The sequence below is a fragment of the Oncorhynchus nerka genome, linkage group LG12 (assembly GCF_034236695.1).
Source record: "Oncorhynchus nerka isolate Pitt River linkage group LG12, Oner_Uvic_2.0, whole genome shotgun sequence".
NCBI lineage: Eukaryota > Metazoa > Chordata > Actinopteri > Salmoniformes > Salmonidae > Oncorhynchus > Oncorhynchus nerka.
The window spans coordinates 17901232-17916146 of NC_088407.1; the positions used below are offsets into that span (position 1 = coordinate 17901232).

At 47.0% G+C, this 14915-nt stretch overlaps 1 long non-coding RNA gene across 1 annotated transcript in view; it reads left to right on the forward strand.

Annotated features, from left to right (window-relative positions):
- Window positions 1–167: 167 nt before the first annotated feature.
- Window positions 168–14915, forward strand: part of LOC115118168 (uncharacterized) — a 39035-nt gene continuing 24287 nt past the window's right edge. Inside the window, exons 1-3 of the long non-coding RNA XR_003861801.2 lie at window positions 168–268; window positions 789–957; window positions 6217–6307. This is a non-coding gene — a long non-coding RNA (uncharacterized LOC115118168). The remainder of the gene's footprint in view (window positions 269–788; window positions 958–6216; window positions 6308–14915) is intronic.

A 14915-nucleotide genomic window follows, 5' to 3' on the forward strand; every position in this document is an offset into this window, starting at 1 on the left:
TCCCTTTCCGGACTTCCGGTTTCAAGAAAATAACATCACTTTTAGAACAGATGATTTTCTGTTATACGGCACTATGCATAATAAGGGACATAACCTAAATTACATTTGGGACGTTTTAAAATGGGTTAAAAAGCAGTAGCAGTTTAGCAAGACGATTTTATAATAACAACCCTGCCGATTAACAACACAAAATCGGTCGCGCTGCACATGCGTCATTTTTGACCTAGCGCCTTGACGTGACATCCGAGCAGAGCAGGGCAGTGTACAGGTAAGAAAATCAGATTTTTTTTGTCGTCTCGACCATTTTGCTTTTTATCAATTTGGGAAGGAATTTGTGGTTCTGAATTTATATAATCTGTAAATGCGCGACATAACAGAAAATAATTATACGTAGTGTAATTATATTCAGCTGTGAGCGCTTTGGAAGTGTGCTGTGTTATGAAAGTGTTTGTTTATTTGCCTGTCAGTTTCAACAAAATGACACGTTTATCTAGTCTAGGTTTGTGATAATCCATGTTAAAATGGTAACAGTTATTTGTTGATAGAGCAAATTGATAGATGTTATGCATGGTTTTCTCAGATATTGAAATGTGACCCTTGCTCTATAGATGATTTTCTGAAAAATACGTTTGAACTACACACCCTGGCTGCCACTTCTCTGCACATTCTCAAGAATGTTATCTAAAATCTTTTCGAGTAGGCTACATCAAGACATTGGATGACTCAGGGATTACTTGCATCAATACAACTCTCCACTCATCCCCTGTTATTTCCACTCTTTCTTCTAGGGAAGCATAAAGTGCCTTAGACAGAATCAGTGTCACCAACTACACAGGAAAGTATGAGCAAGATGGACAAAAGCAGTTCCTCTGGATGTACACAGGAGGAAAACGTCCTTCACCTGGAAAGACATGGTCATGTTCCTTGAGGGAGAGGACTGCTAGCATTGCATGTACGGTATGCAATAAGAATTTAGCAGTATTTTTTATTTATTTAACCTTTATTTAACTAGGCAAGTCAGTTAAGAACAAATTCTTATTTTCAATGACGGCCTAGGAACAGTGGGTTAACTGCCTGTTCAGGGGCAGAACGACAGATTTGTACCTTGCCAGCTCGGGGGTTTGAACTTGCAACCTTCCGGTTACTAGTCCAACGCTCTAACCACTAGGCTAACCTATTATCAGAGCCTTTTATGTGTAAATAGGTTATGTAAAGAAACACTGACAATGGTGACTGACTGTTAGACTTATTCTTAGAGGAGTATCTACCATGGTGGATAAATGAAGATACCCCATAAAGGCTGTTTACCATTAAAAAAGCTAGGTCACAGTTCCGGTCTACTTAAGGAGTGGCTCTCCCATACGCACCAATGCAATAGCAGCTGAGTCTGGTCTAGTTAGTTCATTGACTGTGTATAAACCAGAAAAATATCTCGCTTGCTCTTCCGTCTCAGGTATCTACCACAAATCACGTGACAATATTTTTGCCCACAATTCCAGAACAACACACGCTCGTTCTTTAACGTCCGGAGCACATCTTTGCTTGGCAGCCCGGCTAAGACCTGTCCACGGAGTAGATGTGTGAGGTCACGTTCAGACGCTGTAAACAGCTGTTCCAGTACGACTTCCTGACACACGATGATATCATGGGGCAGTCGTGGAGGACAGTGGTGCTGAATGACTGTCTGGGCATGTATGACTGGCCCCTGGGTGCCAAGTATTTGAATCCTTAACAAATGGGTGAGTTTAGATGGATCGATGGGCTAAGAGGAGAGAAAGAGAGAGAGAGATGGGGATAGAGAATTTGTCAGAGCATGTACAGCTGGTCACTGGGGGAAAAGTTCCTGGACCAACAAATGGGTGAGTTTGGACAGATGGGAGGAGAATGGATGGATGGATTTTGTTTTCTTTATGTGATCTGCAGGGACCAGCCAAAACAGTAGTGTTACAGTAGTGTCTCAAAGACTGGTTAGACATCATCAAATCAAATTGTATTAAGTCACATGCGCCGAATAGACCTTACAGTGAAATGCTTACTTACAAGCCCCTAACCAACAATGCAGTTAAAAAAAAACAGAATAAGAAGAAAAAGGAACAAGTAATAAAGAGCAGCAGTAAAATAACAATAGCGAGGCTATATACATGTGGTACCGGTACAGAGTCAATGTGTGGGGCCACTGGTTAGTCCAGGTAATTGAGGTGATCTGTACATATAGGTAGAGTTATTAAAGTGACTATGCATAAATAATAACAGAGAGTAGCAGCGGTGTAAAATAGGTTGAGGGGGGGGGGCAATGCAAATAGTCTGGGAAGACATTTTATTAGATGTTCAGGAATCTAATGGCTTGGGGGTAGAAGCTGTTTAGACCTAGACTTGGTACCGCTTGCTGTGCGGTAGCAGAGAGAACAGTCTATGATAACATCATTTTGAAGAAGCATCATATGGAGTAATGCATGTCTTTATCTTCGCAGGAGACATGATATAAGAGATTATTACAGTGTAAGCATGGCTTTGTTCTGTTTCAGATGTTTGGTGGGACAGTGGCTAACTCCGGATCCCAGAGACATAGCCGAGTATGTGCAGGATACGGAGGATATGACCGTAGACAAACAATCAGCATACACATTCATTCATATCTACCTTCTCCCTTTGAAATGTATTGGAAGCCATGTAAACACGTCTAAACAGTGATTTCATAGTGGCGGGTTATTGTTGTTCAGTGTGTTATGCATGTATGCACTTTGCCCTGGATGTGGCTAACTATGCTAGAATGCTGTACCTAGAAGACAACTTCTAGTTGTTACCACACACTTTTAAATTTAAGCAGACACACTTATCCAGAGTGACTTACAGTAGGGAGTGCATACATTTTTCATCATTTTTCCAAACTGGTCCCCGGTGGTAATCGAACCCACAACCCTGGAGTTGCAAGCACCATGCTCTACCAACTAGGCATTGACCCAAATGTTCTCCATAAAAACAAAAAGAGAAAAAAAAACCTAAAAGGTTGACAGTAGAGAAACAGATTGCACATCGCCCATAGACACAAAAGGGACACAAAACTGTTGAAATACAATGACACGCCAGTTCAATACAATACAACTTCTGGTGTCCGAAGTCCTGTAAGCTGCACCTGTTGTTGTCTCCCTCCAATACCAGAGCTATGAGGACCACAGCCAAGTACGATCCTAGGACACAGGTGGATGGGACACACACACTGGTTATTTTGTATTTGTAATCAAAATAAATACACTGACTTGTATAAAAACGTAAATATATTGGAAACTAAACCTTGCACCATTTTTTGTTTTCTTCAGCCATGATTCATAGAGTTAAACGACTTGAGTGTCAATGAGGATTCACTAGTAGCTATCCTGTCACGGTCTGCACTCTGACTAAAAAAGGATTGTGGATGTGATTGGTTGCGTGACCAGCAGGGCTATTGTGATCAGATTGCAGATACACTTAAAAAACTAGACGATTGCTTCTCCGATTACTTTTGAATTCAGAAGAGATGTTTCTGGGGGGAAAAAGGTGCATTGTGGCACCTTTCTGTTTTCTTGGTGGCATTCGGTTTGGCTTTGAAAACGGTGCCAGTTTGGGTCTGTTCCACCTGAGCTTTCGAACTGTGGGTAAGGGACCACTGTGATGACATGCCAGGTTTGTTTGATTGATCCTTTTTGTCTTCTTCTGGGGCCTCTTGCGGGGAGGTGAAAGTGTACATTTGTGTGGTACTGATCCTGTGACTATTAGTACTGTTTTGGAGGGAGGGCATAGCCCCCCTTTGCAACTACCATTCTCTTACCAACTATATTATTTACGTATTTATTTGTTTTTATTTAGGTATTGTATGTCTCGTTTTGCTCTATATGGAAAGAACACATTGAATTATTTGTAATTCTGGGACACTGTAAAGTCCATGGAGAATAAGAACACCTCCTCCCAGCTGCCCACTGCACTGAAGATAGGAAACACTGTCACCACTGATAAATCCACCATAATTGAGAATTTCAATAAGCATTTTTCTACGGCTGGCCATGCTTTCCACCTGGCAACTCCTACCCCGGTCAACAGCACTGCACCCCCAACAGCAACTCGCCCAAGCCTTCCCCATTTCTCCTTCTCCCAAATCCATTCAGCTGAAGTTCTGAAAGAGCTGAAAAATCTGGACCCCTACAAATCAGCCGGGCTAGACAATCTGGACCCTTTCTTTCTAAAATTATCTGCCGAAATTGTTGCCACCCCTATTACTAGCCTGTTCAACCTCTCTTTCGTGTCATCTGAGATTCCCAAAGATTGGAAAGCAGCTGCGGTCATCCCCTCTTCAAAGGGGGGACACTCTTGACCCAAACTGCTACAGACCTATATCTATCCTACCATGCCTTTCTAAGGTCTTCGAAAGCCAAGTCAACAAACAGATTACCGACCATTTCGAATCTCACCATACCTTCTCTGCTATGCAATCTGGTTTCAGAGCTGGTCATGGGTGCACCTCAGCCACGCTCAAGGTCCTAAACGATATCTTAACCGCCATCGATAAGAAACATTACTGTGCAGCCGTATTCATTGATCTGGCCAAGGCTTTCGACTCTGTCAACCACCACATCCTCATCGGCAGACTCGACAGCCTTGGTTTCTCAAATGATTGCCTCGCCTGGTTCACCAACTACTTCTCTGATAGAGTTCAGTGTGTCAAATCGGAGGGTCTGCTGTCCGGACCTCTGGCAGTCTCTATGGGGGTGCCACAGGGTTCAATTCTTGGACCGACTCTCTTCTCTGTATACATCAATGAGGTCGCTCTTGCTGCTGGTGAGTCTCTGATCCACCTCTACGCAGACGACACCATTCTGTATACTTCCGGCCCCTTCTTTGGACACTGTGTTAACAACCCTCCAGGCAAGCTTCAATGCCATACAACTCTCCTTCCGTGGCCTCCAATTGCTCTTAAATACAAGTAAAACTAAATGCATGCTCTTCAACCGATCGCTACCTGCACCTACCCGCCTGTCCAACATCACTACTCTGGACGGCTCTGACTTAGAATACGTGGACAACTACAAATACTTAGGTGTCTGGTTAGACTGTAAACTCTCCTTCCAGACCCATATCAAACATCTCCAATCCAAAGTTAAATCTAGAATTGGCTTCCTATTTCGCAACAAAGCATCCTTCACTCATGCTGCCAAACATACCCTTGTAAAATTGACCATCCTACCAATCCTCGACTTTGGCGATGTCATTTACAAAATAGCCTCCAATACCCTACTCAACAAATTGGATGCAGTCTATCACAGTGCTATCCGTTTTGTCACCAAAGCCCCATATACTACCCACCATTGCGACCTGTACGCTCTCGTTGGCTGGCCCTCGCTTCATACTGTCGCCAAACCCACTGGCTCCATGTCATCTACAAGACCCTGCTAGGTAAAGTCCCCCTTATCTCAGCTCGCTGGTCACCATAGCATCTCCCACCTGTAGCACACGCTCCAGCAGGTATATCTCTCTAGTCACCCCCAAAACCAATTCTTTCTTTGGCCGCCTCTCCTTCCAGTTCTCTGCTGCCAATGACTGGAACGAACTACAAAAATCTCTTAAATTGGAAACACTTATCTCCCTCACTAGCTTTAAGCACCAACTGTCAGAGCATCTTACAGATTACTGCACCTGTACATAGCCCACCTATAATTTAGCCCAAACAACTACCTCTTTCCCAACTGTATTTAATTTATTTATTTATTTTGCTCCTTTCCACCCCATTATTTTTATTTCTACTTTGCACATTCTTCCATTGCAAAACTACCATTCCAGTGTTTTACTTGCTATATTGTATTTACTTTGCCACCATGGCCTTTTTTGCCTTTACCTCCCTTCTCACCTAATTTGCTCACATTGTATATAGACTTGTTTTTTTTTTTACTGTATTATTGACTGTATGTTTGTTTTACTCCATGTGTAACTCTGTGTCGTTGTATGTGTCGAACTGCTTTGCTTTATCTTGGCCAGGTCGCAATTGTAAATGAGAACTTGTTCTCAACTTGCCTACCTGGTTAAATAAAGGTGAAATAAAAAAATAAAAAAAATTAAAAAATGAACATCTTTGAAAATTACAATGGAAACATTGAAAAGAATGTGGGGCACTCTCTTTCAGTGTTAGCTTGTGATGTTATTTATCAAATCTATCCAACCTATATTGATTGTGACTTATGTTTTTGACAGGTCAGAGACCCCAAGACTGCTGGTGATGCCAGGAGTGATGTTAGGAGATACGGGGGAAAAACTGGGGGAGAACGGACTGGACAATGAACAGGTTCAATACCATTTGTTTTTATAGAAAATAAAATGCCTTTCATCACACCATCCTATTCTTTGGCATTCAGTCTAAATGAGAAACGGTCGTGTTATTATATTACTAAACACTCATTCATTGTGAACGTCTTTTTGCGCCCCTACTGGATGGAAATTACAAATGTAATGGCTGTGCTCAATGCAATGGCACTTATAAATGTAGATCCTTCAAACACCCACAAATAGGGAAATCGATCACAATCAAAGGTGTAGTTACATGCTCCACTATAAGGCAGTTATTTATCTTATAACTTGTCCTTGTGGTAAAAAAAATATGTAGGTAAAACAAAGCGCAAATTAAAAGTACGTATCTCAGATCATCGTAGCACCATTAGGTGTAAAAACTTTACTTATCCAGTTGGGGCCCACTTCTTGGAGGCAGGCAACTCGATTTCGTCTGCGTTATATTGGCATCGAACATGTCACCCTCCCTAGGAGAGGGGGTGAACGAGAGGCTGCCTGAATCTTTAACTTAAAGACCCTTGCGCCCTTCGGTCTCAATTTAGACTTTGATCTGAAGCCATTCTTGTGATTATTGTGACTTTGCCATTGTAATTGTTTGTAAGCTTGTGTAGTCAAATTAATCTATGATCGTATGCTATCCATTTGTTGTTTGTATGCTGTTCTTTGTATGACATTTTAATATTTGATAATTAACCAATGATATTAGGCCACTCTTGGCCATGATTACAGACACCTGTGTCTTTTGACACTACATAAACGAGTCATCCCGCAGTGTTTGTGATTATACCCTGATGAAGACAGCTTGGCTGTCGAAACGTTGGTAATTACATTTTTGCATCTGAGCTCCTAGAGTGTGCAGCTCTCTTTTATTTTCAAGTTTTCTACTCCGCTAGCCAGCACCTCGCCTAAATAGGTGTTTCTTTTTCTTCTAGACAATTCAAGACCACCAGAGGGCAGTAGAATCCTACTTTATATTACTTAGAACATCCACAATGTTATTTGGAACAGAACTTTCAACCATAAGAATGTTCTCTCCCAGGGTGTGCATAACATTCTCTCCCAGGGTGTGCATGACATTCTCTCCCATGGTGTGCATGACATTTTCTCCCAGGGTGTGCATAACATTCTCTCCCAGGGTGTGCAGAGTCCCCCCCCCCCCCCCTGCTCTCAGAACAGCCTCTTGTTGTCGGGGCATGGACTCTACGAGGTGTCGAACGTGTTCCACAGGGATACTGGCCCATGTTGATTCCAATGCTTCCCACAGTTGTATCAAGTTGGTTGAATGTCCTTTCGGTGATACACACTGGAAACTGTTGAGCTTGAAAAACCCAGCAGGTTGCAGTTCTTGACACCTACTACCATACCCAGTTCAAAGGCTCTTAAATCTTTTGTTTCACCAATTCACCCTCTGAATGGCACACATACACAATCCATGTCTCAATTGTCTCGAGGCTTAAAAATCCTTCTTTAACCTGTCTCCTCCCCTTCATCTACACTGATTTGAAGTGTATTTAACAAGTGACATCAATAAGGGATCATAGTTTTCACCTTGATTGACCTGGTCACTATGTCACGGAAACAGTATTCCTAAAATGGGCTCAATGGTTATTGGCAACTACCTAAGATATTCTTAGTTTCACCGATCAGGTTTGCAGTGTTTCACAATGGCCAAGTCCCTCTGGAAATATGCTCAATATGATCACTGATGTCACCCTGAGGGATACTCCGTCATTCATTTTTAAGGTGAGGAAACCCACCTGCATGCACACACACACACACACACACACACACACACAGACTCCTTTCACAAATACTTTTCCTCTCTGGAAAAAGGAAAGGATGAAGAAGTAGAAGTAAAAAAATTTACAACTAACTGCGTGTCCACAACTATGATCAAATATCTACTATTGTGTCTCAGAACCTAATAGTTTGTCATTGTAAAGTTTTAGCCAGGATTCCAACACCAACCTTCTGTAGGACTTGGCTGGGCTCTACTTATCCGTGGTGGGATGTCAAATGAAAACATATAAACAAACAATCTGGTTTGAAGTCTTCAGGCATCCACGCCTGATCTCACAGGAGGAATCTTTCCTCTGTTTTTGTTCCAAACAAACATGGATGGGTTTGACCTGTGAAAAGAAAAATGTCTGTCTGTGTTTGCACACACACACACAGACATGCACTCTCACACACACAAACACACACACAGACAGACACACACACTGAGATGACACTGCATGTGCTCAAACACGTAAAAAGAAAAAAAGCGGGCCTCTCTGGGTTGTCCTGAATGATGGGAACTTGGCCTTAAGAGGCTTCTGAGAAAACACCTAATGACAAGGGGAGGAGGGAGCCCTTAATCGCTCTGCGGTTAGGATTGGATCCCCAGAAATGCCTGTATTCGTTACAGCAAACCTTAACAAAATGCAGTAAAAAGTTTTGCAACGGAAAATGAAAATGAGTGTTTTGTTTTATTGGACAAGTTCAGTGTGTCCCCGACTTGTTTCAGCCCGTGTTCTTCTGTTTGGTGCCTAATGAATACGACCCTGGTCAAAATTGGCACTTTTTTACTGCTAGTTTAATGGGTAACAAGGAGCCTAGAGGAAAAAGGGGGTGAGGAGAGTAGGAAGAAATGTTTGGAAAATTCCTCTGTACCCCTGAGACATGTAAAGGAGTCAGTCTTAACATGACTACTCTAAACAACCTGAAACTGTTCATGTTGGTGAAAGTCAACAGAAAATGATTCACATTGATGTTAAACTTGTACATAAACTTGGAGAACTGGACTGTCTTAATCAGTTGATAGTAATTAAGTGGGATTTCCTTCTTCAATCAGTTAGTTTTTTTTTTTAAACAAGTGAATGCTGATACTCTTGAGAAGAGTTTTACCCTCTTGCATTATTTAAGGTTTATTCAAGGGCTCCACAAATAAATTCTGAAAGATATGAAAACTGGTCCGTCCACCCGTCCTCCCTCCCATCCGTCCGTCCACCCTCCCTCCCTCCCGTCCACCCTCCCTCCCTCCCGTCTGTCCGTCCACCCTCCCTCCCATCCGTCCGTCCACCCTCCCTCCCGTCCTCCCTCCCATCCGTCTGTCCGTCCACCCTCCCTCCTGTCATCCCTCCCATCCGTCGTCCACCCTCCCTCCCGTCCACCCTCCCGTCCACCCTCCCTCCCGTCTGTCCGTCCACCCTCCTTCCTGTCCTCCCTCCCATCCGTCCGTCCACCCTCCTTCCCGTCCACTCTCCCGTCCACCCTCCGTCCACCCTCCCTCCCGTCTGTCCGTCCACCCTCCCATCCGTCCGTCCACCCTCCTTCCCGTCCACTCTCCCGTCCGTCCACCCGTCCTCCCTCCCATCCGTCCGTCCACCCTCCCTCCCTCCCGTCCACCCTCCCGTCTGTCCGTCCACCCTCCCTCCCATCCGTCCGTCCACCCTCCTCCCGTCCTCCCTCCCCTGTCCGTCCACCCTCCCTCCCGTCCGTCCACCCTCCCTCCTGTCCTCCCTCCCGTCCGTCTGTCCACCCGTCCTCGCCCCGTCCGTCTGTCCGTCCACCCTCCCTCCTGTCATCCCTCCCATCCGTCCGTCCACCCTCCCTCCCGTCCACCCTCCCGTCCACCCTCCCTCCCGTCTGTCCGTCCACCCTCCTTCCTGTCCTCCCTCCCATCCGTCCGTCCACCCTCCTTCCCGTCCACTCTCCCGTCCACCCTCCCGTCCACCCTCCCTCCCGTCTGTCCGTCCACCCTCCCCATCCGTCCGTCCACCCTCCTTCCCGTCCACTCTCCCGTCCGTCCACCCGTCCTCCCTCCCATCCGTCCGTCCACCCTCCCTCCCTCCCGTCCACCCTCCCGTCTGTCCGTCCACCCTCCCTCCCATCCCGTCCACCCTCCCTCCCGTCCTCCCTCCCATCCGTCCACCCTCCCTCCCGTCCGTCCACCCTCCCTCCTGTCCTCCCTCCCGTCCCTGTCCACCCGTCCTCGCTCCCGTCCGTCCGTCCGTCCACCCTCCCTCCCGTCTGTCCGTCCACCCTCCGTCCGTCCACTCTCCTTTCTGTCCTCCCTCCCATCCGTCCGTCCACCCTCCTTCCCGTCCACTCTCCCGTCCACTCTCCCGTCCACCCTCCGTCCACCCTCCCTCCCGTCTGTCCGTCCACCCTCCCTCCCATCCGTCCGTCCACCCTCCTTCCCGTCCACTCTCCCGTCCGTCCACCCTCCTTCCTGTCCTCCCTCCCATCCGTCCCTCCACCCTCCCCGTCCTCCCTCCCATCCGTCCGTCCACCCTCCTTCCCGTCCACTCTCCCGTCCGTCCACCCTCCCTCCCGTCCCTCTCCCTCCCTCCCGTCCACCCTCCTTCCCGTCCACCCTCCTTCCCGTCCACCCTCCCTCCTTCCCGTCCACCCTCCCTCCCTCCCGTCCACCCTCCCTCCCGTCTGTCCGTCCACCCTCCCTCCCATCCTCCCTCCCGTCCGTCCGTCCGTCCACCCTCCCGTCCTCCCTCCCATCCGTCCGTCCACCCTCCTTCCCGTCCACTCTCCCGTCCGTCCACCCTCCCTCCCGTCCTCCCTCCCATCCGTCCGTCCACCCTCCTTCCTGTCCTCCCTCCCATCCGTCCGTCCACCCTCCTTCCCGTCCACTCTCCCGTCCGTCCACCCTCCCTCCCTCCCGTCCACTCTCCCTCCCTCCCGTCCACCCTCCTTCCCGTCCACTGTCCCTCCCTCCCGTCCACCCTCCTTCCCGTCCACCCTCCCTCCTTCCCGTCCACCCTCCCTCCCTCCCGTCCACCCTCCCTCCCGTCTGTCCGTCCATCCTCCCTCCCATCCGTCCGTCCACCCTCCTTCCTGTCCTCCCTCCCATCCGTCCGTCCACCCTCCTTCCCGTCCACTCTCCCTTCCGTCCACCCTCCTTCCCGTCCTCCCTCCCATCCGTCCGTCCACCCTCCTTCCTGTCCTCCCTCCCATCCGTCCGACCACCCTCCTTCCCGCCCACTCTCCCTTCCGTCCACCCTCCTTCCCGTCCACCCTCCTTCCCGTCCCACTCTCCCTTCCGTCCACCCTCCTTCCCGTCCACTCTCCCGTCCGTCCACCCTCCTTCCCGTCCACTCTCCCGTCCGTCCACCCTCCTTCCCGTCCACTCTCCCCTCTGTCCGTCCACCCTCTCTCCTTCCCTCCTGTCCACTCTCCCTCCCGTCCACCCTCTTTCCCTCCCTCCCGTCCACCCTCTTTCCCTCCCCCCGTCCACTCTCCCTCCCCCCGTCCCTCTCCCTCCCATCCACTCTCTCTCCCTCCCGTCCGTCCACCCTCTCTCCCGCCATTCTCTGTATGACCCCCTAACAAGCGTTTTCCTGGGTGCCCTGTCCAGGGGCTGAGTCTCCATCTCCAGAATGGATGTTGTAAACCTGAAGCTTGCCATGATGGTAGCTATTCACTTCTCGGCCACCCGTCGTCAGTTTGGTCCCAAAGACGACCAGGAAATCCCAGTTGGTTACTGTTGGTGGACATAACTAGTGCCAGGAGTTTTTCCGGAGACATTCCTTGGGATATAAATCCTTTATCATTTCACTGAAGGTTACATAAATCTTCTGTGAAGCCAAGAAGGACTAGTGGTCTCTAAGGGGTCAGCCAATAGGGATCAGAATACATGATAAACAATATATAACAAATTAGTTGTTATAGCAGGGTTTGGAAAGCCAGCAATGCAAATCAATTTAATATTTTCCCAGAGACGTTTTTTTTTCCCCCAATTACTTTGCAATGCACCACTGTAAATCCATCTTCATGGCCTTTTGGAGTTCCAGATCGGTATGATGATGAAGGACAGAGCAACCGACAGGGAAGAAAGGAAAGGAACGGTAGTTGAGGAAGGGAAAGAGGGTTAGACAGTGATCCCAATACTTGAGGGAGGGAGAGACACAAATGGGTCCTCTCTCCTCCCCTCCTCCTCAAAACCCATTGGCGGAGAAGGTCAGAGGGGCGAGACCTCTGGCTTTCTTGTCCAATGGGTTTTCAGAAGGGGAAGAGGAGAGGACGCGAGGAGCATGCATTTGAGGTGTAGGTGTGTGTGTGCAGTATATATAGTTAGGATCACCACTTTATTTTAAGAATGTGAAATGTCAAAATAGTAGAGATAATGATTTATTTGAGCTTTTATTTCATCATCAAATTCCCAGTGGGTCAGAAGTTTACATACACTCAATTAGTATTTGTTAGCATTGCCTTTAAATTGTTTAACTTGGGTCAAACGTTTCGGAAAGCCTTCCACAAGTTTCCCACAATAAGTTGGGTGAATTTTGGCCTGTTCCTCCTGACAGAGCTGGTGTAACTGAGTCAGGTTTGTAGGCCTCCTTGCTCGCACACCCTTTTTCAGTTCTGCCCACAAATTTTCTATAGGATTGAGGTTAGTGCTTTGTGATGGCCACTCCAATACCTTGACTTTGTTGTCCTTAAACCATTTTGCCACAACGTTGGAAGTATGCTTGGGGTCATTGTCCATTTGGAAGACCCATTTGTGACCAAGCTTTAACTTCCTGACTGATGTCTTGAGATGTTGCTTCAATATATCCACGTAATTTTCCTTCCTCATAATGCCATCTATTTTGTGAAGTGCACCAGTCCCTCCTGCAGCAAAGCACCCCCACAACATGATGCTGCCACCCTCGTGCTTCACTTTTGGGATGGTGTTCTTCGACTTGCAAGCCTCCCCCAGAGGACATTTCTCCAAAAAGTACAATCTTTGTCCCCATGTGCAGTTGCAAACCGTAGTTTGGCTTTTTTTTATGGCGGTTTTTGAGCAGTTGCTTCTTCCTTGCTGAGCGGCCTTTCAGGTTATGTCACTATAGGACTCGTTTTACCGTGGATATAGGTACTTTTGTACCTGTTTCCTCCAGCATCTTCACAAGGTCCTTTGCTGTTGTTTTGGGATTAATTTGCACTTTTCGCACCAAAGTATGTTCATCTCTAGGAGACCGAAAACGTCTCCTTCCAAAGCGGTATGACAGCTGCGTGGTCCCATGATGTTTATACTTGCGTACTATTGTTTGTACAGATGAACGTGGTACCTTCAGACGTTTGGAAATTGCTCCCAAGGATGAACCAGACTTGTGGAGGACCAGAATTATTTTTCTGAGGTCTTGGCTGATTTCTTTTGATTTTCCCATGATGTCAAGCAAACAGGCACTGAGTTTGAAAGTAGGCCTCGAAATACATCCACAGGTACACCTCCAATTGACGTCACCTCCAAATGATGTCAATTAGCCTATCAGAAGCTTCTAAAGCCATGACATAATTTTCGGGAATTTTCCAAGCTGTTTAAAGGCACAGTCAACTTAGTTTATGTAAACTTCTGACCCACTGGAATTGTGATACAGTGAATCATAAGTGAAATAATCTGTCTGTAAACAATTGTTGGAAAAATGACTTGTGTCATGCATAAAGTAGATGTCCTAACCGACTTGCCAAAACTATAGTTTGTTAACAAGACATTTGTGGAGTGGTAGGAAAACGAGTGTTTTATTAATTAATGACTCCAACCTAAGTGTATGTAAACTTCCCACTTTAACTGTATCTGATCATTGTCCATGTCGTGAGGTTTGAGTCTCCACTGGAGTCTGTCAACTCCCTGGAAGACTTTGACCTCCTTCTGGAGACTAGGTTCACTGCCACATCCACAGAGCAGTGCATGGACTCCACAGGTACACACACACACATGACACCATACTAATAGCCGTAACGGAGCATATGGAATAGCATTGAACACCTGGAAACCATGCGTTTCATGTATTTGATACCGTTCCACTGATTCCGCTCCAGTCATTAACACGAGCCTGTCCTCCCCCATTAAGGTGTCACCAACCTGTACGTGACACCCTTAGTTCTGTGCCTATGAGCAGTCAGTTCTATAAGCCGCCCACTGTTCTGGTTCTGGTGGAAAGCTCTTCACTGGAAAGCTATTGTCATGATGCCAGATGTAACAGCCACACTCCAGCTGCCACACCTGGTAGAGGGTAAGCAAAGCCACGCCAACCCGCCGAATGACCCCAGACACTGGCTAGGCCCCAGACCTCTGTTCAATTGTAGAGGGCTGGAACAAAATGATGTCAATTAAAAAGCAACTAAACAAATGCAAATAGAATGTGTTGAATCGAAAACGTGCACACACACACACCGGCTCCAGGCTGTGTTTTCCTGCTATGTTCTGCAGGCAGCTGTGTGAGTGAATGAATGCCCTTCCGAGGTAAAGCCATCCAGACAGCCCATGTCTCAGAGAGGGAACAGATGATGTGAACCTTGGCTAGAGCCTCTCTTTCCTCATATGCTACACACACACACACACACACCAAGTCCTTTCTCCCCCATCTGCAAAACATCTGGTCGGTTTATTGACATCATACCACAGAGGGTGACTCAGCCTGCGGGTCACCTAGCAACACAGGTCAGCTCTGGCATCTAATTGGCTCGATTGGAAAGAGAAAAGGTAAAAATAAAGGCTCCCATTTTGTGTACCGGATCGGTCACAGCCTGTCACCATTGTAATGTTTATGTTGTCACAGTAAAGGCCAAGCACGTGTGTCTGTGCCATAAGAGGGAGTAGGGGGTGGAGGAGTAGAATTCAA